The sequence below is a fragment of the Capra hircus genome, chromosome 12 (genome assembly GCF_001704415.2).
Source record: "Capra hircus breed San Clemente chromosome 12, ASM170441v1, whole genome shotgun sequence".
NCBI lineage: Eukaryota > Metazoa > Chordata > Mammalia > Artiodactyla > Bovidae > Capra > Capra hircus.
In genome coordinates this window covers 71432401-71454785 of record NC_030819.1, presented here as the reverse complement: position 1 = coordinate 71454785, position 22385 = coordinate 71432401, and the positions used below count along the sequence as shown (strand labels likewise).

The 22385-nt window shown below is 44.1% G+C and overlaps 1 non-coding gene across 1 annotated transcript; it reads right to left on the bottom strand.

Moving 5' to 3' along the window:
* On the bottom strand, positions 3078–3149 carry TRNAE-UUC. Its single transcript has one exon. It is a non-coding gene; the product is annotated as a tRNA-Glu (tRNA).

Below are 22385 nucleotides of genomic sequence, written 5' to 3'. Positions count from 1 at the left end.
TAGAGTCATTGCTGCATAGAACAAGGATAAGCTGCCTATCGAGATGAAGCTGAGCCCCAAACTTCAGCTTGAATGTGTCCCTGCCAGACAGCAGTAGTCTTTCCTACGTTTTATCTTCATGAGTACAACAAAGTACAAAATCCCAAGGTTTCTTAAATCAGGATAGATTATCTTGACTGCTCCCCCATCCACCATGCCTGTCGCTCTGTGACAAAAGGAAATTAGATTAGTCTGATCAGCTTTGTTTTTCACAAAACTATGCGGGATGATTACCCAGTACGCTGTGGTCTTCTAGGTGTTTGCAAATTGATTTTTTGATTATTTGTTCCAGTGATTTTCCAAGTATTCAGTGTTTTTCCAGGTTGTTCAGTTTTACAATGTGGGTAAGTTAAAATTCATATTTGCCTTCCTTTTCCTGCATTAATATGAAGTGTTAACGTTACAATTAGTTAGGACATTTTTTATTTGTAACATATATTTCTGAGGGAACATACATAGGAATCTATGTGATTCTATGTACATGTGATATAGGCATAAAGTGATATCTATGCAGACTCCCCCAAAATTTATGACCATATACAAAAATAAAAGCATACTGAGAACCTACAACTAATTCAAATGTCCCAAAGATCATCACTCTCTAGAAATGTTTATATGGTGAATTTAAAAAAATTTAATAACTCAAAACTTTAAACAGAAAGATGTTACAACTGTGTTGTTGCAGCTACACTGTGAACACTGACCAAAAGCAAGATACAACCAAATTCTTCAAATTTATCTTCTCTGCACCCAGTGGTGCAAGAGGGAGTGGTGCCTGTGGAGGACACCATGAAAGATTCAATTTAGGGAGATACATAATCTAAAAATTCAAACCTAGGACGACCCTGCTGGAGCAGTGGTTAAGAATCTGCCTGCCAATGCAGAGGACACAGGTTCGACCCACAGTCATGGAATATCCCACATACCACCAGACAACTGAGCCCCTGCACCACAAATACTGAGCGCGTGAGCCACAGCTACTGAGCCCTCACGCCGCAACTCCTGAAGCCCGCACATCCTAGAGCCCATTCTCAGCGACAAGAGAAGCTACTGCAATGAGAAGTCCGCCCACCTCAAGTAGAGAAAGCCTGTGTGCATCAGGGAAGACCCAGTGCAGCCATAAGTAAATAAATATTTTTATTTTTAAATAAATAAATATTTTAAAGATAAATAAAAACCAAACCTGGGGAATCTGAAGCATAAAATCCAGGACCCAGTGCCTCATGGCTAAAATGAAAAGCTCCATCAAATGACTGCAAAGGGCGTTTGTAGCTCAAAATAGTCTATGACTATAAAGACTGATAAGGAAGATGGTTAATGAAAACTACAGCAACATGTTTTGCAAAAAATACAAAGTTATAAAAATGGCGAAACTCAAGCAAATATTTCCCCCACAAAGTTAAGCTGTTTTCATTTAATTAAGTACATGTCTATAGAGGTATCTACTATGCTCTGTGTCTCTTAAGTATCATATTCATCCAAAGGATACTTTTGTCAAATCTGTGAGGCCACAGATCTATCTTACGGAAAGGAATGATTCATAGGATGAGTGGATTTAACAGTCTTCATGTGAATGGAACTCACTTGCCATAAGAAAGCAAGTTTTAAGAAAAACAGAAACCACAGCTTCTCTGTGGAAGCCACCCTCTCTCCCCTTACTCATTTTAGATCCAGGAGCGCTGGGGACTACATTATTCCTTGTTGTTTTTCTAGAACCTCAGCAAAACCTAAGTAGTCCCTTTATTAAACTCTGTTAAGAATGTCATCAGTTTCCTACTGGGCCCCTGGTTGATACAGACATAATAATATTATCTGATAACAAAATAAGGATTAAATTGAAAAAAGTATATAAAATATTTATCCAAGTTCATAGTACGTGCTCAATAAATACTTATTATTGGGTTTTATATTTTCCTGTCTGTTCTGTCCTACTCGATTTAATAAGTGCAGATCACCTGCTGATGATCAATTTCTCCTCCAGGCTCTTTATTAGAAAATTTGAATAAGCATATATTTAGCCTAGTATGTTTCTCATTGAAAGTGACATTTTTGTGTCCCCTTACAATCCCAAAGGACTTTAAAAAGAGCAAATTTCAAACAAAGTTATGTGGATGCCAAGTCTTTTTCACAGTCGTTTCTCAGGGTTAATGGTAGTCTGAGAACAAATTGGGGAAGCTTTAAAGAGTTCAACACCAGTGGGACAGAAGTGTGGCTTCTAAATGCCTGGAGGTTTTTCCTAGCAGCAAATGTTTGGAGAAGCAAGCAAGATAAATGATCACAGCAGAAGATGCACTTATTTGGGTAACAGTTGGAAACTGTCTTGTCACACATCAGTACTAACATTTCTAACTCTAGAGAGCTTATTGAGTGTATCATGAATTCCTGAAGTTTTTTAAAACAGAATGTGTCAAACAGGGCGTGAGAAGAAAGTGTTATTTTTTGCCATTGCCTCACTCCTCAATATGTGTAATAATATAATTTTCTAGTTTCCTTCCTCTTCTCCCCCCTACGATAACTGCTTCAGTGAGCTTCTGAATCACAAAACACAGTAGACTGTACTCTGAACTACTCTGCCCTCAATAATATGACTTTTCTGAAAATCTTGCTGTCCTTCTCAAAGGAATGGCTTTAGGCAACTTAAAAGCCTATAATGTCTTACAATGTGTTTTTTCTTTTTTTTCCAAAGAAGAGCACTTTTTGATCGTTTGTTCCCTATTCACGGTACAAAGAGAAATTACGCAGGAAAACCAACTGAAAGATCTATCTTAGCATGGGACCGGCTGACTCCCTGCTCCTCAGATTTAAAGACTTGTTTCAAAACCAAACTCAGCACTCTTTCGAGTTACCTCCTTTCCGTGTGCTCCTGCCGGTCGACCGGCTTCGAGTGGGCTCTACGACCATTCACTCTAGGGTAGACCCCGATTCTCTTCAGCTCGGTGCTCTGAAATGGGGTTATAGCTCTTTCTAAAAACACCAGCATTCCCCTAGTTTAGGGGTCTTTGAATTATTTTCGTTTTCTGTTCAAAAAGGTGTCGGCGTTCCCACACCGGGAGTCGAACCCGGGCCGCCTGGGTGAAAACCAGGAATCCTAACCGCTAGACCATGTGGGAGACGACGGGTACTGTTGCAAACCTAGACAAATTGAGTCTTCAGTTTCAGCTTCCTCCCGCCCCGCCCCTTCCGACCTCCGCGGGCCGACCAGCTTCTGCGCATGCGGAGCTGCTTTACGGCCGGCGCCCCAGCCTTCCGCGCCCGAGGACGCGGCGCTGGACTCGCTTCTGTGCACGTTCGCGTCCTTTATGATCTCATCCGGTCTCCTGATTCTAGACCCCGCGTCTACGCCTGTGTAGATTCTAGATTGATGAGTCATTATTCATAATTTCTCAGGAGAAGCCGGCAGAGTACCAGAGGGCTGACACTGCTTTGGGTGAAGACGTAAACTCGCTTCCACAGAGGCCGGCGTGTGCTGGACGCCGGGGCCCCTGCGAGGCAGCCGCCCGGAGCGCCGCGGACGCGCCTCGGTGCCGCCCGCCCTCTGGCCCCGCTCGCCGAGCTCCGGGCAGACCCGCGCGCCCGGGGAAGCGCCGGAGCTGCGTCCCCTGGCCCGCCGAGCCCGAGTGTCCCCGGCACCCAGGGGTCTGCCCTTCTCCCCTCCGCGCCGTGCAGGGCCGCACGCAGGCCCCATCCCGTCCCAGAAATTTCCCCTTTCAAGATAACAGGACACGGGGCTGCCTGGAACATTCCGGCTTCTGTTGACCCAATGGCAAAAAGCACTATTTGTGCCGTTGAAAGTGGGAGATGGTGGCTTGTGAACGTAGTTTTTAAAACCGGAGAAAGTCCCTCGTTGCAAGCAGGCATGAAGGATGGAGGGTCCCCGCGGTTTCCCCGCCCGGTCTCGGCAGCATCTCGCCGGGGGCAGTTTTTCTTCATCAGCCTCGGGATGAGGAAGCCCGTGTGGGAGAACTGCCGTCCTGGTGTTCTCGAGGCGGCTTCAACTGCCCAGAAGTTGTTTGCACGAGCGCCAGACACTTTTGGAGCCCAATTTAAAGCTGGTTCTGGTTCTCATCTACTTCCTCCTCATCCCCCACCTGCCAAAGGGTCTTAGAAGGTTCTCGTTCTCTTCTTCATTGAGGCTGCCTAAGGCTTCCCTTATGACATTCGTCAGAGGGGAAATAGAAATGATTCTTGCATTTATTTAACACGGAAGATGCTCCCTCAGAGGGAGTCAACATCCAACACCACTGAAATGCAATGAAGCTCTGAAGGAAAATCACAACCTGCTGACTGCAAACCTACTATGTGTGTTAGACACGTTCAAGTCTGTTTGCTCATTCATAGTATTCCTATGTGGTAGGTCTCATGCGCGTCTTTGGAGGTTCTTCCTGTACCATTTTTTGCATCTTTGAACAATTTTCACTTGTTTATTTTGCAATCAGTGAGACAGCTGCCTTCCTCTGGCGGACATCTGTTTCGGAACAGTAAAGAAAAATCTCCAAAACAAACCTCATCAACTACAGAACATCCTGCATCTGTGGTTCTCAATGAGGTTCGAGAGTTCACATGTACCTTTCAGTTTTGTATTTCCATGTGATAATTCTTTTTGAAAAATATCTTACCAGTTTTAAAGATAAAAGTTCCCCTAGTAACCCATAAGACAGGCACCATCCTTAAGATATAACCAAACTCACTTTCCCTGGCCACTTACTATCCTCAATCTGAAATTTGTTCAGTTTTCCCCTTGTCATTGGATGAGAACCCGAAAGCCCTATGGTCGCTTTATTTTTATATTATTTTTCTTGACTATTTTTATATTTATTTATATGGCTGTCTCCCACATGTGAGATCTAGTTCGTGACCACAGAGCCAACCTGGGCCCTGGCTGGGGTAGAGCAGCAATCTTAAGCCTGGACTAACAGGGAGGTTCTCCTATGGTCACTTTAAACAATAAAGCACAGTTCAGGACAATATACTATTTAGCAACTCTCCTCATTCTAGATAGTTCTTTCCCACCACCCCAGCTTGGGCATGACTTCAGGTTAGGAACAGTGATGAGCTGGATCAGGCTCCTGCCAGCTCACAAGTTCTTATTTTAGCTTCTCTTTCTAACCCTGTATTCCTGACACCACATTGGTAGATGGCCACGGTGGTGAATATTTACACCAAAGAAATAGGCAGATGCTCCAAGGCAGGGCCTATTACCTTGGAGAGCTAGTGTACTGGTTTAAGAATAATGAGCTGGTTAAAGGAACTCTGGGCTAGGGTCTGTTGAGGAAAGAGGGTGTGTTCTATTTCTCATTTCTTTCTTCGGCCTTCCTCCCATCGATGCTTCAAGGCCCTCCAAGATTGGAGTGTGTGGAGGGCATGAGAAAGGGACACTGAAACTTCCTACTGGCCTGCTGCCCCCAAAAGTCAGCTTCTTGCTCTCTGGCCCTGAACTCTTTTTTGCACGGTTTTAGGGCTCTTTTCTCATTGGTTCTCTGTGAGTTCACAGAGGCTTCCTTGCTTAGACCCCTTGGATGGAGTCTCCCAGAAGGCTGGCAGTGGCCACCCAGTGTAGGTCTTACACCAGTGACACCAGGAGCACCATTGCCTTTGTTTAACTGCAGATTCCCAACCAAATGAGAACTTCTAGGAGCAGGGCCTGGGAGTCTGAATTTTAACAAGCACACCACCCCCGCTCCTCCCAAATGACTCAGATGCCACTAGAACTTGAGAAACCCTTACATGACCCTAAGTTCCCTTCAACCTCTAAAAGGCCATGACCTCTGAAGCACAATTTCCATCATTTCCTTTTCCTGCTCAAAAACCTGAGGGGAAAAAAATGACCCCTAGTTGTCATTTTTGTTGTTGTTTAGTTGCTAAGTCATGTCCAGCTGTTTGGGACCCTATGGACTGTAACCTGGCAGGCTGCTCTGTCCGTGGGATTTCTCAGGCAGGAACACTGGAGCGGGTTGTCGTTTGTCTTCAGGAGATCTTCCCAACCTTGGGGTCAAACTCAAGTCTCCTGCATTGGCAGGCAGATTCTTTACCACTCAACCACCAGGGAAGGCCCAGTCCCCTGTTGAGTAAAACCTATAAATTCCCTGGCCAGACCTTCCCAGCTTTCTATAACCCAGCCCTCACGTAACTTGCTAATATTATCCTCCCATGCCTGCTCTTCAGCAGTCACGTGCCGGTCACCCTGCTTTCTCTGTCCCACTTGCCCCTTGTGATATCCTGCCCTGATCTCTTTGTTCCATTTCACTCTGCACCTTCCCTACTTGTCTTCCTACATCCGACCCCAACTCCAAGGCCAGCTCAACCCCCATGAAGCCACCTCAGGGCTGTGGGTTCATTTCCTCTGAATCTCAAAGCACTGGCCTCTAAAACATGGTGACATAGGCTTATGCCTAGCCACCCTTATTATTTAAGTTATTTAATAGGAAAGTCCATGAATAAAAATCAGATTCCATAATCCCCCTGGGAACCCAGTCCCGCAGTCTCTCCTTTTGCCAAGCAGTCCTTCCTTTTATCTGGCTTAAATACTTCCTGCTGTACTTCTGTGTGAAAGCTGCCTCCTTTTAACCGACAGTATGAACAAAATGTTCCTGGGAGAAGGGGAAAAACACACATTTTTGAAGTTTAGCCAGACCAGTAAGTGAGCTGAATTTCTTTAGTTCCACACACACACACACAAAAAAGCCTTCTTGTTGACAGAAGGAACCGCTATTCCTGTTCCCATGCATCTAAGGCTGACTCTCACTGGGCAGCTCTCCCATTTCATCCACCATTTGATACATTTGATCCTGGAAAAAAAGCCCCAAATACATTCTACTTGCCGGGCATCTAGATTAACCAAAGCGGAGAGTGCAATTCAGGTCCCCTGCCTGCCAGTCATTTAGGAGCTCGGATGGTTTCCATTTCAGCGGGCCCAGGAGTCACCCTTTATAAGGGCATCGAAAATAAATGCCAATTAAGTTCCACTCTCCCAAGGAAAGCTCTGGCGGGCACAGACCCAGCCTAGAGCATTAAGTTAACCTCAAAGCTCTTTTGGGTAACAGCACCTGCCTGTGCTGACCAATTGGGGTGAGTTAATCTTCATGGCCTAACACTTGGTTCAGTTTCTAAAAGTGGACTTGAACTCAGGAGGCCACTGGGATAACAGAGCTTCCTCGGAGCTTTTTTTAGGTTATATAACCCTGCCCTTCACCTTCACCCCAAGTCTAGTATCTCCTACTCATGCTAGGACTCAGGACAAGTATCCTTGAAGCCCCAAAACTGGGTTAGGTCTTGTTCTGTGGGCCCACCCCATCAGTCAGTGGGCTGGATGAATTTCCCCGCCTCTCTCTCCAGGGCAGATGTTAAGCTCCTGATGGCACAGTCTGGGTCTCACTCTGTTGTCTCCTCAGATTCTTGGCACAGTGCTTGGCAAGAAGAAGCTCTCCCTCAGACAGGTAAAAATACCTCCACAGCGTGGTATCCTTCCTGCCACATCAGCCACACTCAGCAAATGTTTAAGTGGTCACCTACCTGATTCATTCATTCATTTAGTAATCAAGCCATCAGTCAATCCCAGGGGAATAGTCTTGGTTTCAACCCAGCACCCAAGGGGCAAAGCAACTGACTACAAGTTCTGCTGTGCTGTGCTAAGTCACTTCAGTTGTATCAAACTCTTTGCGACCCCATGAACTGTAGCCCACCAGGCTCTTCTGTCAATGGGATTCTCCAGGCAAGAATACTGGAGTGGGCTGCGATGCCCTCCTCCAGGAGATCTTCCCAACTCAGGGATTGAACCTGTGTCTCTTACATATCCTGCGTTGGCCAGCGGGTTCTTTACCACTAGCGCCATCTGGGAAACCCAAAGTTATTATATATATATTCATTCAGATACTGATTAATTAAATTCTCACTTATGATAACTACTAATCTAAAAGTCACATGGCAATGATTAGAATGAAATAAGCCTTCCATATTCACAATCCAAACAAAATGCACTGGTTAAGTATAATAAAGCTGGTGTAATAGCATCTCGTACAACAGTACTCCTTACTTACATCTTGACTGACTCCTGGAACACCTTAAAACTTAGTTATCCACCATGAAAGATTGGTATGGCATGAGCTTTTATCCAGTTCATGGTACCAGGCTATAAATAAATTCCATTCAATTAATATAAATGGATTCTGAAAAAAAAAAAAACTCTATTATTGGAAACTTCCAAATACACGGTCCAAGTCAGTCACTGCTGTTTTATTCTATTTTTATTTTATTTTTTTATTTTTTTGGGGAGCCACACTGCAGAGCAGGTGGGATCTTAGTTCCCCAATCAGGGATCCAACCCAAGCCCCCTGAACTAGAAGCGCAGATTCGTAACCACTGGAGTGCTGTGGAAGGCCCAGTCACTGCTACTTTAAAAGTGACAATTCATGGCCTAGAGCTCTCTATTGAGATATTTACCCAACTTACCTGGGTCCAAATTCTGGCTTCTAAAAGAACGGTTGGGGGGCCATAATTTGTAAACACCAAATCTTAAAAGTATAAAACTGCTCTGTTAATTTTGTAAATTCTGAGCCTTTGCTCTTGATTCTCTTTATCTCCTCTGAAATCCTCCCTTGGGTACAAAAATCCATCACTTCTGTGGAACTCAGTTAAGGACCAGAAAGGATACAAATAATAAAACCACTTCTCATTTACATCATGCTTCACAGGTTATAAAATTAGCTCATAGACAATGAACTCATGTGGCTCACAAGTTAAGGGTGAGATATAATCAAACATCTGTGGTGTTCTATCTTAAAAGATATCGGTCATTATCAGGGTGTGGGTCAGACATAGGAATTTACACAAGCTTTGTGACAAGGCCATAAAACCGTATGTAATCTAATAAAGTTGCAATAGGTTTATCTCCTTGGATCATCTGAATATGTTTCCTCCTTTCTCCACCTAATGTACCCCACAAAATAGGCCCATGCTGCCAAGTAATAATACAGGAGTTCCCAGTCAGCTGTCCTTGGCTGCTCCCCTGACCTAGAGAAAAATATTAAGTTCAAGGTAATGCTGGAGACTCCTGAGGCAATTGCCCAGCTGTCCCCAGGAAATGAATCGTTCCCTCCTCCCACCACCTAACCTCTAGTCAAACAGGCCTTTAAAATCCCTATGCTAGTTCTCTCTCTCCACCGCTCAAAACTCAACATTCAAAAAACTAAGATCATGGCATCCAGTCCCATCAGTTTATGGCAAATAGATGGGGAAACGATGGAAACAGTGACACTTTATTTTCTTGGGCTCCAAAGTCACTGCAGATGGTGACTGCAGCCATGAAATTAAAAGACACTTACTCCTTAGAAGAAAAGCTATGACCAACCTAGACAGTGTATTAAAAAGCAGAGACATTACTTTGCTAACAAAGGTCCGTATAATCAAAGCTGTGGTTTTTCCAGTATTCATGTATGGATGTGAAAGTTGGACCATAAAGAAGGCTGAGTGCCAAAGAATTGATGCTTTTGAACTCTGGTGTTGGAGAAGACTCTCAAGAGTCCCCTTGGAGTGCAAGAAGATCAAACCAGTCAATCCTAAAGGAAATCAATCCTGAATATTCATTGGAATATTGATGCTGAAGCTGAAGCTCCAATACTTTGGTCACCTGATGCAAAGAGCTGACTCATTAGAAAAGACCCTGATACTGGGAGACTGAAAGCAGGAGGAAAAAGGGATGACAGAGAATGAGAATGGTTGGTTGGCATCAATGACTCAATGGATATCAGTTTGAGCAAGCTCCACGAGATGGTGAAGGACGGGGAAGCCTAGTGTGATGCAGTCTGTGGGGTTGCGGAGCTGGACACCACTGAGCGACCGAACAACAAAACCACTCTGATGCTGGGGCATCACTCCGGAGCCATGCTGCCCTCTCCAGCAGGATCCCTGTTTGGCTCTGCCAATAGGGGGCGCTAGAGGGAGATTGGGGAGCTACTTCCAGTTTCTGAGGGTGACCATGGGAGAAGTGAAAGTGTTAGTTGCTCAGTCGTGTCCCACTCTCTCAACCCCATGAACTGTAGCCCACCAGGCTCCTCTGTCCATGGCATTTCCCAGGCAACGATGGGTAGCCACTCTACTGGAGTGGGTTGCCATTCCCTTCTCCAGGGGATCATTCCAACCCAGGGATGGAACCTGGGTCCCCCACATTGCAGGCAGATTCTTTACCATCTGAGTCACCAGGTAAGCCCCACGACCATACTGTAATTCATCCTAGCAGCAACTGCTGGTTTCAGTAGCAGCAGTTGCTTCCAACATTTCCAGAACCAACACACCACCACCTCCCCCTCCCTGCTCAGAGACACCAGCACTGATTGGTCAGCATGCCCTCAGCAGAGGTGGGAGTGCCAGCTCCACAGTCTCCCGTTTAAGCTTTTGAAGAAGCAGGACCAACAAAGCAGGATCTCCTCCAGCCCAGAGGTCTCACTCAGGGCACAGCACCAAGCTTCTAGGTTTCAAAAATCCCAGCCTCTCCCTTGTATTAACCCAACACTAGGAATGATCGCTATTTCCTGTAATTCTTACCTCTATGGCACCTATGTCCTGTCTTTGCCTTTTTTCTTTCCTGATACCTGGCTAACCTTTTATATATAAAGTTTACTACTAAAGCTCAGACGGTAAAGCATCTGCCTGCAATGCGGGAGAACCGGGTTCGATCCCTGGGTCGTGAAGGTCCCCTGGAGAAGGGAATGGCAACCCAATCCAGAAGAATGGCTACCCATCCTTGCCTGGGAAATCTCATGGACAGAGGAGCCTGGTAGGCTACAATCCATGGGGTTGCAGAGAGTCGGACAGGACTGAGCGACTTCACTTTCTTTCTCACTTTCACTACTAAAATACCTGCTGTGGTTTCTGTCTCCTGATGGACTCTGATGTGCGTGCTCAGTCACTTCAGTCATGTCCAACTCTTTGTGACCCCATGGACTGTAGCCCACCAGGCTCCTCTGTCCGTAGAACTTTCCAGGCAAGAATATTGGAGTAGGTCACCATTTCCTACTCCAGGGGATCTTCCCGAACTAGGGATCAAACCCATATTTCTTGTATCTCTTGCCCTGGCAGGCAGATTCTTTACCACTGTGACACCTGGAAAGCCTGATGGACTCTGATACGGTCCAGTAAAGGAACTCATTCAGTCCGATTTCATGTCAACATTTCTTTAAGAACACAAATGCTGGTTGCTATCTTCCAAGAGGTCCTTATTTATCTCTGTTAATTCGTGCTCCTTCAAGGCCAGGGACTGGCCCTCAGCTTGTAAGAATCAGAACTACATCAGAAAATAAAAGCAAATCAGTCCCTTTTATCACTTCCATGGGGAAAAGGACATCTGAGCCAGCATGACCACAAGTTAGCAGGGCCAGGTTTCATGGGTGCCGGAAGCCTTCAAACTCCTGGATTGGAGAGAAAGGGCTTTCTGCTCAGGGCAACAGTACAACCAAGTGTCAGCATTCCCATTATTTTTTCAAGCCCCAGTTCTCATGAGGCACTGACAACAGGGCTAGGTGACACCTGTACAAGCAGAGGGTTGAGTCAGAGGGACCCTGAGTTTAGGGAACCTAGATATTTTCATAATGTGCAGTCTCTAAAGCATGTCTACCCCATGCTTTAGAGAGACATTTCTTTTCAAGGCTGTTATTGAAAGATCCTTGAAAAAGGAAACACAAGAGGTCCTAGAACGGTCTCCCAACATTTACTGAAGCTTGCATGTGAGCACTGGAGAAGGCAATGGCACCCCACTCCAGCACTCTTGCCTGGAAAATCCCATGGATGGAGGAGCCTGGTAGGCTGCAGTCCATGGGGTCACTAAGAGTCGGGCACGGCTGAGCGACTTCACTTTCGCTTTTCACTTTCATGCATTGGAGAAGGAAATGGCAACCCACTCCAGTGTTCTTGCCTGGAGAATCCCAGGAACGGGGGAGCCTAGTAGGCCGCCATCTGTGGGGTTGCACAGAGTCAGACACGACTGAAGCGACTCAGCAGCAGCAGCAGCAGCAGCAGCAGCATGTGAGCACAGAGCAAGGACAGGCAGCTGGGTAACTGAACTGCTTACATGTCCACACCAGTGATCTATCAGGACCTAGACTAGTCGAGTCTTTGGACCAGGGTTCCCCTTTCTTATTTAGTGCCATTAAGCCTCTCTGAATCTAGATTTTTCTAAGTTGTTGCTATTCAGTTGCCCAATCATGTCTGACTCTTTGCAACCTCATGGACTGCAGCACGCCAGGCCTCCCTGTCCCTCACCGTCTCCCGAAGTTTGCCCAAGTTCATGTCCATTGCATTGGTGATGCCATCCAGCCATCTTGTCCTCTGACGCCCTCTTGTCCTGCCCTCTATTTTTCCCAGCATCAGGGACTTTTCCAGTGAGTCAGCTGGTCACATCAGATGACCAAAATACTGGAGTTTCAGCTTCTAAATTACATTTTCTAAATTACAGGATATCAATCTCATTGACATGGAAGTAATTTTAATATATAAATGTTAGTCTTTTATGACCAGCAACTAAACCATCCTGTCGCTAGAAAGTGATCACACTGTCCAATGTTACCCATTATATGATTTAACTATATAGAGACGACAGTCATTATTTGTAAGTAAAGTAGCCCTCACTTATCCCTGGGGGTTATGTTCCAAGATCCCCAGTAGACACCAGAAAGCATGGATAGTGCCCAACCTTATAAATACTATGTTTTTTCCTATATACACATACCCACAATAAAGTCTAATTTATAAATTAGGGATAGTAAGAGATTAGCATCAATAACAATAATAAACTATAACTATCTTGAGAACATACTGTAACAAAGGTTACGTGAACTTGGCCTCTCTCTCACAGTATCGTATTGTACTGTACTTGCCCTCCTTCTTCTTGTGATGATGTGAGGCTCCTGTCCTGCGCAGGACAGAGTAGGACGGTGTGGGACTTCATGCTGCTCAGAGTAGCGCACAACTTAAAACATATGAATTACTTCTGGAATTTTCCTTTAATATTTTTGGACTGCGGTTGACCACAGGTAACCGAAGCCACAGAAAGTGGAAAAGGAGGGACTAGTGCAGCTGGAAACCTCCCATCCTTAAAGCCCACCTTAGAGATTTAGTTTGAGCATGCAATTGCTTTCTGCTGTTTTCCCTTAAGATAGAGCTAAGGAAATCTATCTTCTATCTGTAGATATCTTTACAGTACACCTTGGCTTTTAGAATCTTGTTTAGTCGCTCAGTCGTGTCCGACTCTTTTTGTGACCCCCCAGACTGTAGCCCTCCAGGCTCCTTGGTCCATGGGATTCTCCAGGCAAGAATATTGGAGTGGGTTGCCATTTCCTTAGAGGAAAGTAATGCCCTAGATACTAAGAGACTAAGATTCTTGACCTCCTAGATCAATGTCGAGTGTGAGATCATAGCTGATGCCTGACATATATAGGAAGCATTTGATAAATAGCAGTTGTACCGTCATGACTCTGGCAAATATCAGAAACCGAGTACATTGTGCAAAATGAAGAATTTGTTATCACAGGGTGTCTTCCAGAAACCCAAGGCGGGAATGCAGCCTGTTTTGGAATGCCCACCCGGCCTTTGCCTCTCTGTATAAGTAACCATATTCATTGTCATTCATTCAGCTCCTACACACCACGCACAGTGTTTGCAGCTGGAACACAGTAAGAAACACAAATGGATTTTTTTTTTTTTAATTTTTACAGTGTAAGTCCCAGAGCTTACAGTCTAGTGGAGAGATACAAATCAAGCACACAAGTAAATCTAAAACCACAGCTTTGGCAATGCTGAGAAAGGCAGGTACATGGTGTGAGTATGTGAAAAGGGAGGACTTGACCTACTTGGGGAGGTCGGGGAAGGCTTTCCTGAGGAAGTGAGGGCTGAGCAGAGATCCAAGTCAAAGCAAGCAATAAGAAGATGTTAGGAGAAAGGGAAGAACTTTCCAGGCATGGAGGGGAGTAAAGGCCTCCTGGCAGGAGGAAGCATGCCTGGAGAGCAGAGAGATCAGGTGACCTGCCCAAGGTCACAATAAAACCAAGGTCAAAAATGAGGAATTTAGCCCAGAGCTACACATTCCATTCTACTACCAAGCCATCCTAGCCAACAAACATCACCTTTCCACTGAGAACTTTCCATAGAGGGAGTTCCCTGGCAGTTCAGCGGTTATGACTCTGCCCTTCCACTGCAGGGGGCGTGGGTTCGATCCCTGGTTGGGGAACTAAGATTCCACAGCCTAGCCAAAAACCAAACAAAAACCACAAAACTTTTCGTAGAGACAGGTTCATCAGTTAATGCTCAGACCAAAGGATAAAAATGACCAAGTAGAACATGAACTGAGAACCTTGCCATAGAACTCAATTTGTGGTTTCCTTGTTGAGTTTAACCAGTCGGGGACTGGGGAGCCTTGGGGAGTAGTCTGTGTCAGTGGTACTCAAAGTGTGGTCCCTGGGCCACTAGCAGCAGCAGCTCCTGGGAACTTAATAGAACTGCAAATCCTCATGACCCACCAACGGGTTTCCCTGGTGGCTCAGATGGTAAAGAAACTGCCTGCAATGAGGGAGGCCCGAGTTTGATCCTCAGGTTGGTAATATCCCTTGGAGAAGGGAATGGAAACCCACTCCAGTATTCTTGCCTGGAGAATCCCATGGACAAAGGAGCCGGGCAGGCTACAATCCATGGTGTTGCAGAGTCGGACACGACTGAGTGACTAGCATACACACAGGACCCACCAAAGACCTGTGAGTCAGAAACTGGGGAGGTGGATCCAGCAATCTGTATTGGAACAAGCAAGACATCCTGCAGGGGCTTCTAAAACACAGAATGGCCTGCATGAGATGTTTTCAAACCTGTCCAATCACCTGAGGAACTTGTTAAAATATTCCTGGGCTACATTCCCATATCTACAAAACCCAGAATCTCAGGGTTGGAACCTGTATTCAGGTGACCAGCCTGACGTGGGAGCCACTGGTCGACATCAAAGTAATTCAGCGTCTGACATGGTGAGCAATTCATCTTCATATGCCACTTCTCCTTGCTAGGTGATTAAGGGCAGTAAGTACCACAAACTCTACAAGCCAAACTCAGTATGTAATTTGATTCGTATCTTCTATCTTCTCAGCTCTTTGATTTTACAACAGTACCTTTCAGAGTTCTTCTTTTGATGCTTTTTGATGAATGTCTCCTTGTCTCAGTCTCATCATACCCACCAAAAACCACGTTGAGATCTAATAGGCACTTACCAAATTCAAACATTGTTATCTTAGTTGCGGTCAAAAAACTATTTCTTGAAGATGTCCCCAACATTCCAAAATATTCAAAAGAAAAGTGCCCAGCCTTGTAACACATATATGCATCTAAATCAGGTTTTTTTTTTCCTGCTTCTGCAAAGAAATAGATTTCTATCACAGTGATTTGGCAGTGTTTTAAATAAACATACAAATAAATATGGGAAGAATTGAGACAATGTCTAAAAACAAAAACTAGAAAATATTTCCAGAGTTGAAACCATAAATGTAATCCTAGATTTATTTTCAAGCAACAGAATTTTTAAGAATTTTCCTATCTTAAAATTCTTCCATATCCTGGGATTTATACAGTTCATCTGCCAGTAACATTGACTGGTCTATTGTAGGTAATTTTACATGTCTCAGAAACTCTCAAACAAGATAATGATATATGACTTCAGTTCAGTTCAGTTCAGTCGCTCAGTCGTGTCTGACTCTTTGTGACCCCATAAATCGCAGCACACCAGGCCTCCCTCTCCATCACCATCTTCCGGAGTTCACCCAAACTCATGTCCATCGAGTCAGTGATGCCATCCAGCCATCTCATCCTCTGTCGTCTCCTCCTCCTCCTGCCCATTAATCCCTCCCAGCAGTAGGGTCTTTTCCAATGAGTCAACTCTTTGCATGAGGTGACTTACTTCCCTCAAGATATAAGGCCATAGGTCAGTGAAAAGGGACAAAAAAAATGAGTGGTCACTGTCATGTAAAAAAAAAAAGGCCTCAACTATTGGTTATCTTCAGATAGTTTAGTGGTTAGGGAGAGCAATCTTTGATTGCGTAAAACCAGAACTTGTGAAGCGGCTGCTGCTATCATTCCAATAAAACAAGGAAGTGGGACTTCCCTAGTCCAGTGGTTAAGACGCCATGCTTCCACTGCAAGGGTGCGGGTTTGATCCCTGGTCAGGGCACTAAGATCCTGCGTGCCATGCAGCCAAAGAAACCCCCCAAAAACAAGGAAGAAATTTCAGTAGTTTTAAGAAATTGGAGAAAAGTGCATAGGAAGGAAAAAAAGGGAGCCTTGATTAAATAACTGTGCCTTTAAAGATATTAATTCAAATAAAGCCTGTAGTTAGGCTTTACAAATTAAAGCACAAAAATAAGCAGAAAAACATGCGGATACTGAACTGCAAATACTAAACCCAGGAAATGATGGTATTCCCTCCTAATAACCAGAAATCAAGTTGCCAGAAACTGGAATGTGGAAACCTTCATACAAGGGGTGAAAGATCCTGAAGCGAAGAGGTTACAGTTTTTCCAGGATTTGTACAGACTTACGTTAAGTCAGCCGGGTACAGAGGACCAACAGAAGAGACTTGCTTTTTTTTATTATTAGTTTATTTCTGGCTGCGCTGGGTCTTCGTTGCTGCACAGGCATTCTCTAGTTGCGAGGAGTGGCACCTACTCTCTACTTGTGGCGTGGAGGCTTCTCATTGTGGTGGCTTCTCTTGCGGCGGAGGACAAGCTCTAGGCGATCGGGCTTGAGCAGTTGCTACACACAGGCTCAGCAGTTGTGGCTCCCAGGCTCGAGAGCACAGGCTCAGTAGTTGGGGTGCAGGGGCTTTTTGACTCTGTGGCAGGTGGGGTCTCGCCAGACCAGAGAGAACCCATGTCCCCTGCACTGACAGGCAGATTCGTATCCAGGGTGCCACCGGGGAAGTGCCACTCGATCTCTATATGAGAAGACCCAGCACGTGTTCCCAACACCAGCCACACCAGTGCGTGTCTCACAGGGCACACTGCACCGCAAGGCACCGTCTCTAGGCCTACAGCTCTAAAGAACACAACTTCGAGTCGGGGCCTTTTGTCTGTACGTCAGAGTATCTGTCTTCTTTATTACTCCATTTAATCATACTTACTGATTTTCCCCTCTTCCAATTTTGAGAAAGAAACCTTCATTTGCTAGGTCACTCCCAAGCTGCGTCCAGGTCTGCTAACAAGAGACTGATGGGGAGCAAGTCTGCCCTCCAGAGCTCAGCTTCCATCAGAGGAAGTGGCTTCTCTTCTCCTGGCAACCTCTCAGTCCATTTCAGCCTTATACATCAGGCAGTCACTGGACAAAGGAAGTGAATAAGGCAACTTTCAGAGTGTGGGCTGTGGAAGTTGGGAAACCCTCAAAAGAAAGACTGCCCTGGCCTGTCCATCAGTGGGGGTCTCGCCTCCCCTCTCCCTGAGGACTCACTGACCCTAGCACCCAGCAGTGGGGAAGAGCTCCACAGAGCACCACCATCTTCACACTTAAATTCAAACATACTGTCCTCCTCAGAATTTAACTCTCATTTTGTAATGGAAAAGAGGAAGGTGTTAGTAAATACAAGAAATCGGTTGAGCTTTCAAATACATCCAAAATATAGTTTTCCACTTCTCATACACAAAATGAGGCACAATATGAAATATACAGGATGATCTCAACTATGTTATCATAAAAAGTTTTAGAAGCTTATCCGATTGTATGGTTGATGATTTTAAGGCATTAATTTATAAATGATAGTTTGGTTTTTTTATTTTTTCAAGTCCCTATCTTCTAGAGATGTATACTAAAATATACAGGGATAAAATATTAAGATTCTTGAGCATAAGCTTCAAAATAGCCTCCAGTGGGGTGGGGTGAGGTAAGGCGGGCTGGCGAGGCTAAAGGTAACAACATGACCGGCCATGGACAGATGAAGTGCTGAAGCTGCAGGATGGGTGGGAAGAAGGGCATCACTACATCACTTTCCTTCTATACGTCACATACTTTTACGTGTGCTTGAAATTTTCCAAAAGAAAATGCTTTTTAAAAAAGCTACAGGGACTTCCCTGGCTGTTTCATGGTTAAAACTTCATGCTTCCAATGCAGAGGGTGAGGATTTGATCCTTGGTCCAGGAACTAAGATCCCACGTGCCATATGGTGCGGCAAGTAAAAATTACTTTAAAAAAAAAAAAGCAACAAAAAGGAGAGAGAAAAAAATAAAGAGACCCAAAAAACTGCAGAGTATAATGAAAAAAGAGATTCAGTTAGAAGTCTTTATTAAAACAATCAACTACTCTCTCCCTATGCTCCAAATTCCTTGAAATGATCATTTTTAAAAACAATTGAATATTTACAACAGGGAAGAAATACAAGATAAAGCATGGCTCAGGAAACCAGTGGCTTGAGAAACTCCTAAGTTCCTCAAAGTGGTTCTCAAAATGCATCCCCCCACACCAAAAAAAAACTCACCAGCACTACCTGAAACCTGCCATAAGTGCAAATTCTGAGGCCACATCCCAACTCTTCTTAATTATAACCTTTGGGGGCAGAGCCCTGCAATCTGGTTTTAACGAGCCCCCCAAGTGATTCTGATGAACCAAAGTTTGAGAACCACTATAAAGGTGACCAGGAAACTTGGAAGCAAAGTTATGACCAACCTAGATAACATATTAAAAAATAGAGATATATTACTTTGCCAACAAAGGTCCGTCTAATCAAAGCTATGGTTTTTCCAGTGGTCATGTATGGATGTGAGAGGTGGACTGTGAAAAAAGCTGAGCACCGAAGAATTGATGCTTGCGAGTCCCTTGGACTGCAAGGAGATCCAACCAGTCCATCCTAAAGGAGACCAGTCCTGGGTATTCACTGGAAGGACTGATGCTGAGGCTGAAACTCCAATACTTTGGCCACCTCATGCGAAGGGTTAACTCATTGAAAAAGACCCTGATGCTGGGAGGAATTGGGGGCAGGAGGAAAAGGGGAGGACAGAGGATGAGATGGCTGGATGGCATCCCCTACTCGACGCACATGAGTTTGGATGAACTCTGGGAGTTGGAGATGGATAGGGAGGCCTGGCGTGCTGCGATTCATGGAGTCCATGAACTGAACTGAACTGAATAAAGCTGACCAGGTTGACAAGAAACAAGAGGAAGGCCTCCGCCCAAACCAGCCCCAGAGACAACCACAGGAAAGGTAAAGGTGATTCCAGAGGTACTCTAAGCCGAGTCAACAGATGACAGAAAGCCAGGGACTAGCTGCATTAGTTTGGAGAAGGCAATGGCACCCCACTCCAGTACTCTTGCCTGGAAAATCCCATGGATGGAGGAGCCTGGTAGGCTGCAGTCCATGGGGTCGCCAAGAGTCGGACACGACTGAGTGACTTCACTTTCACTTTTCACTTTCATGCATTGGAGAAGGAAATGGCAACCCACTCCAGTGTTCTTGCCTGGAGAATCCCAGGGACCGGGGAGCCTGGTGGGCTGCTATCTATGAGGTCGCACAGAGTCGGACACGACTGAAGTGACTTAGCAGCTGCATTAGTTAAGTCCTAAACCTGCCCAGCTCCCAAACCAAGCGGTTGGTGGGAGTGGCAGATAAGAGTTCTGCCCCGGAGAAAAGCTCCATCCTCAGATTAAAACTCTTGGTATTTTGGCAAAGAGATGGGAGTGACGCCAAGAGCCTAGACTTTTTTGCCCACTCGCCCTCAATTCTAAAAAATCTGTGTGAACAAAAAGCTTCCTTTTCTCAGTCAAGGTAAACATCTTTTGGAGCAAAGAATGCTTTATACAAATCTGGGAAAAATCCATGCCAACCCATTAATCAAGAAAATCTCTTTCATATGTAAAAGTGATTCTTTCAACAATTAGCAGTTAGATAATTGTTCAGTAAACTGAACAAACAGAACAACTGACAATCAACGGGGAAGCAAATAATTCAAGGAATAGAAAATAACGAGAAAATTCTCACTGGTAACCTTAGAAATATAAGGGTACTACACCTATGAAAAAAGCAATTAGAATAAGAAAGCAATCTTGAATATTTGAAAGCAAATTACTAAATATTAAAAACTAAATAGAAAAGCTGAATGATTGTAGCATATCACAGCATATCATCAAGTAATTAAATGTTGAATCCTCATTTCAATTCAAAAAAAATGAATTGGAAATTCCCTGAAAAGGGAATTAGTGATTTGGAAGATAACATTTTTGGGGGTGGGGGCGGGCTGCACCACGCAGAGCATGCAGGATTCCTGACCAGGGAATGAATGAACCCTCCCCCCTGCAGTAGAAGCTCAGAGTCTTAACCACTGGATTACAGAGCAAGTCCTTGGAAGATAACATCTGGAGCAATCTTTCAGAATAGAGCAAAAAGACCAAGACAAATTATGTAAGTCCAGTGAAAGGATCAGGTCTCGAAGTTCCATATTCACTTGGTAAGTCCAGAAAAACAAAAGAAAAAATGGAAAGAAAATAAATCATTTCAGAAAGTGTCCTTAGTCCAAGAATGGTACAATTCTTCAGAGTGAAAGGACCATCAGGTAAGCAGAATGAATGACATATATTATATCCCACATACCTGGGCATTATTGGTGAAATTTTAGGACTGTAAGCATAAAAAGAAAACCCAAGGTTTTTCATGAAGGTGAAAAGTAAGTTTTTGCTAATAAAGATAGAATTGGACTGCTGTCTGCCTTTTAAGAAGCAATACTGGATACTAGCGATCATGTGTTCAATTTTGAACCTAATACACTAGGTTTTTTTTTTTAATTGAAATGAGGATTCAGCATTTAATTACTTGATGATACGCTGCAATAAACCAAAACAACTAACCCTGGGATAAAGGGAAAAGCAGTGAGAAGGAAACAGTGAACTAATAGTTTTCTAAGTAACGATACATAATGTCAAGACACAAACACAAACACACACAGATAATAAAGATGAATCTAAAAAAACTCACATGACTGCACCCGGAGAAGAGGACCCAGGTGGGGAAGTGAAAGAATGCTAAGGTAACTGACTTAATTAGGAGGTGAGTGGAAAATATGGCTACTGATTAGTAAGCATAGAGAGAAAAGGTAACCCTTAAAGAAACAGCAATATGTTGAATTAATCTCAAAGCACTAGGAGAAAAAACAACAATCAACCAAGCCAATAAAACAGTGAAATAAAAACAAGCACCATCTTCAGAAAATACAAAACACAATGGCAGGAACAGTCCAAACATTTCAACTGTTTCAATTAATATGAACGGATTAAATTTCCCAAAGACTCTTCGACTGAACTCCCCTAAACCTGTTCTGAAAATAGAAGCCAATGCAGAAAGTATTAAGGACAAAAAAGAATATCTCATAGTTGTAAAAGGCACAGCTCACCAAGAGTCACATAACACTTTCACATCTCTGAAATCAGTTCATTAAATGGACATCAAGAATGTAGAAGGCCGGACAATTAACAAGGTCAATCCAGAAAAGAACAGGCATGGCACCCTTCTCCCCTCAAAACTCAGAATATTTACAAATATTGACCATGCATTCCATAAAGCAGAAACCATACAGGTTACACTCTACCTGCTTGGGAACTGTCAACATACTTAAGCAATTCCTGGGTTAAATATAAAGTGAACAGAGTCTGAAATTACCCCCTAGAAATAAACAACAGTCACCACAGCTTAACACTGTTGGACATAGCCAGGGCAGTACTCAGTGGGGCATTTTCAGTCTTTACTACATTTATTAGAAAACAAGAAAGACTGAAAATAAAACTTTGCACTGTATACCTCAGAGCAGTGATTATCAAAACCCCTGGAGACATGATGGTCCTTTGAACACAGACTAGGAGTCTGTGAATTCATTTATATATTTGAAACCTATGGAAATCGCACGCTAACCTGAGATAAAACTGCAGACTAGTCACAATTTGAATACTGTAATATTGGTTACTTCTCTGTCCTGTTGAGATGAACTGGGTTAAGAGTCACATCTTTGAATAATGCAAGGTTCTATTCATTTTTCTTTTACTCCATTAAAGTATTATATGAACTGAATTAATGAGTGAACTGGTTGCTGATTTTCCAAAATACGGGGCTCTCTGGAGGAAGAGAGTAAAACAGATTAAAAAGGTCTGTATGGTTGTTACCAGGTTGGGAAACACTGACCTCAGTATGACTGTTAATCTCAGGTCTGTGATGTTGCAGTGTTATGTACCAGGTGTCCCAGTATTTGGGATGAGATCTTACAGATGTAGAGGAGCAAAAGGGGCAGAGGGCTGCTGTCAGCTCTCTTGCCCTACTTCTTAAAGTCAAGATTCGTGTATTTCAAATATCACCGTGTCAAATAAAA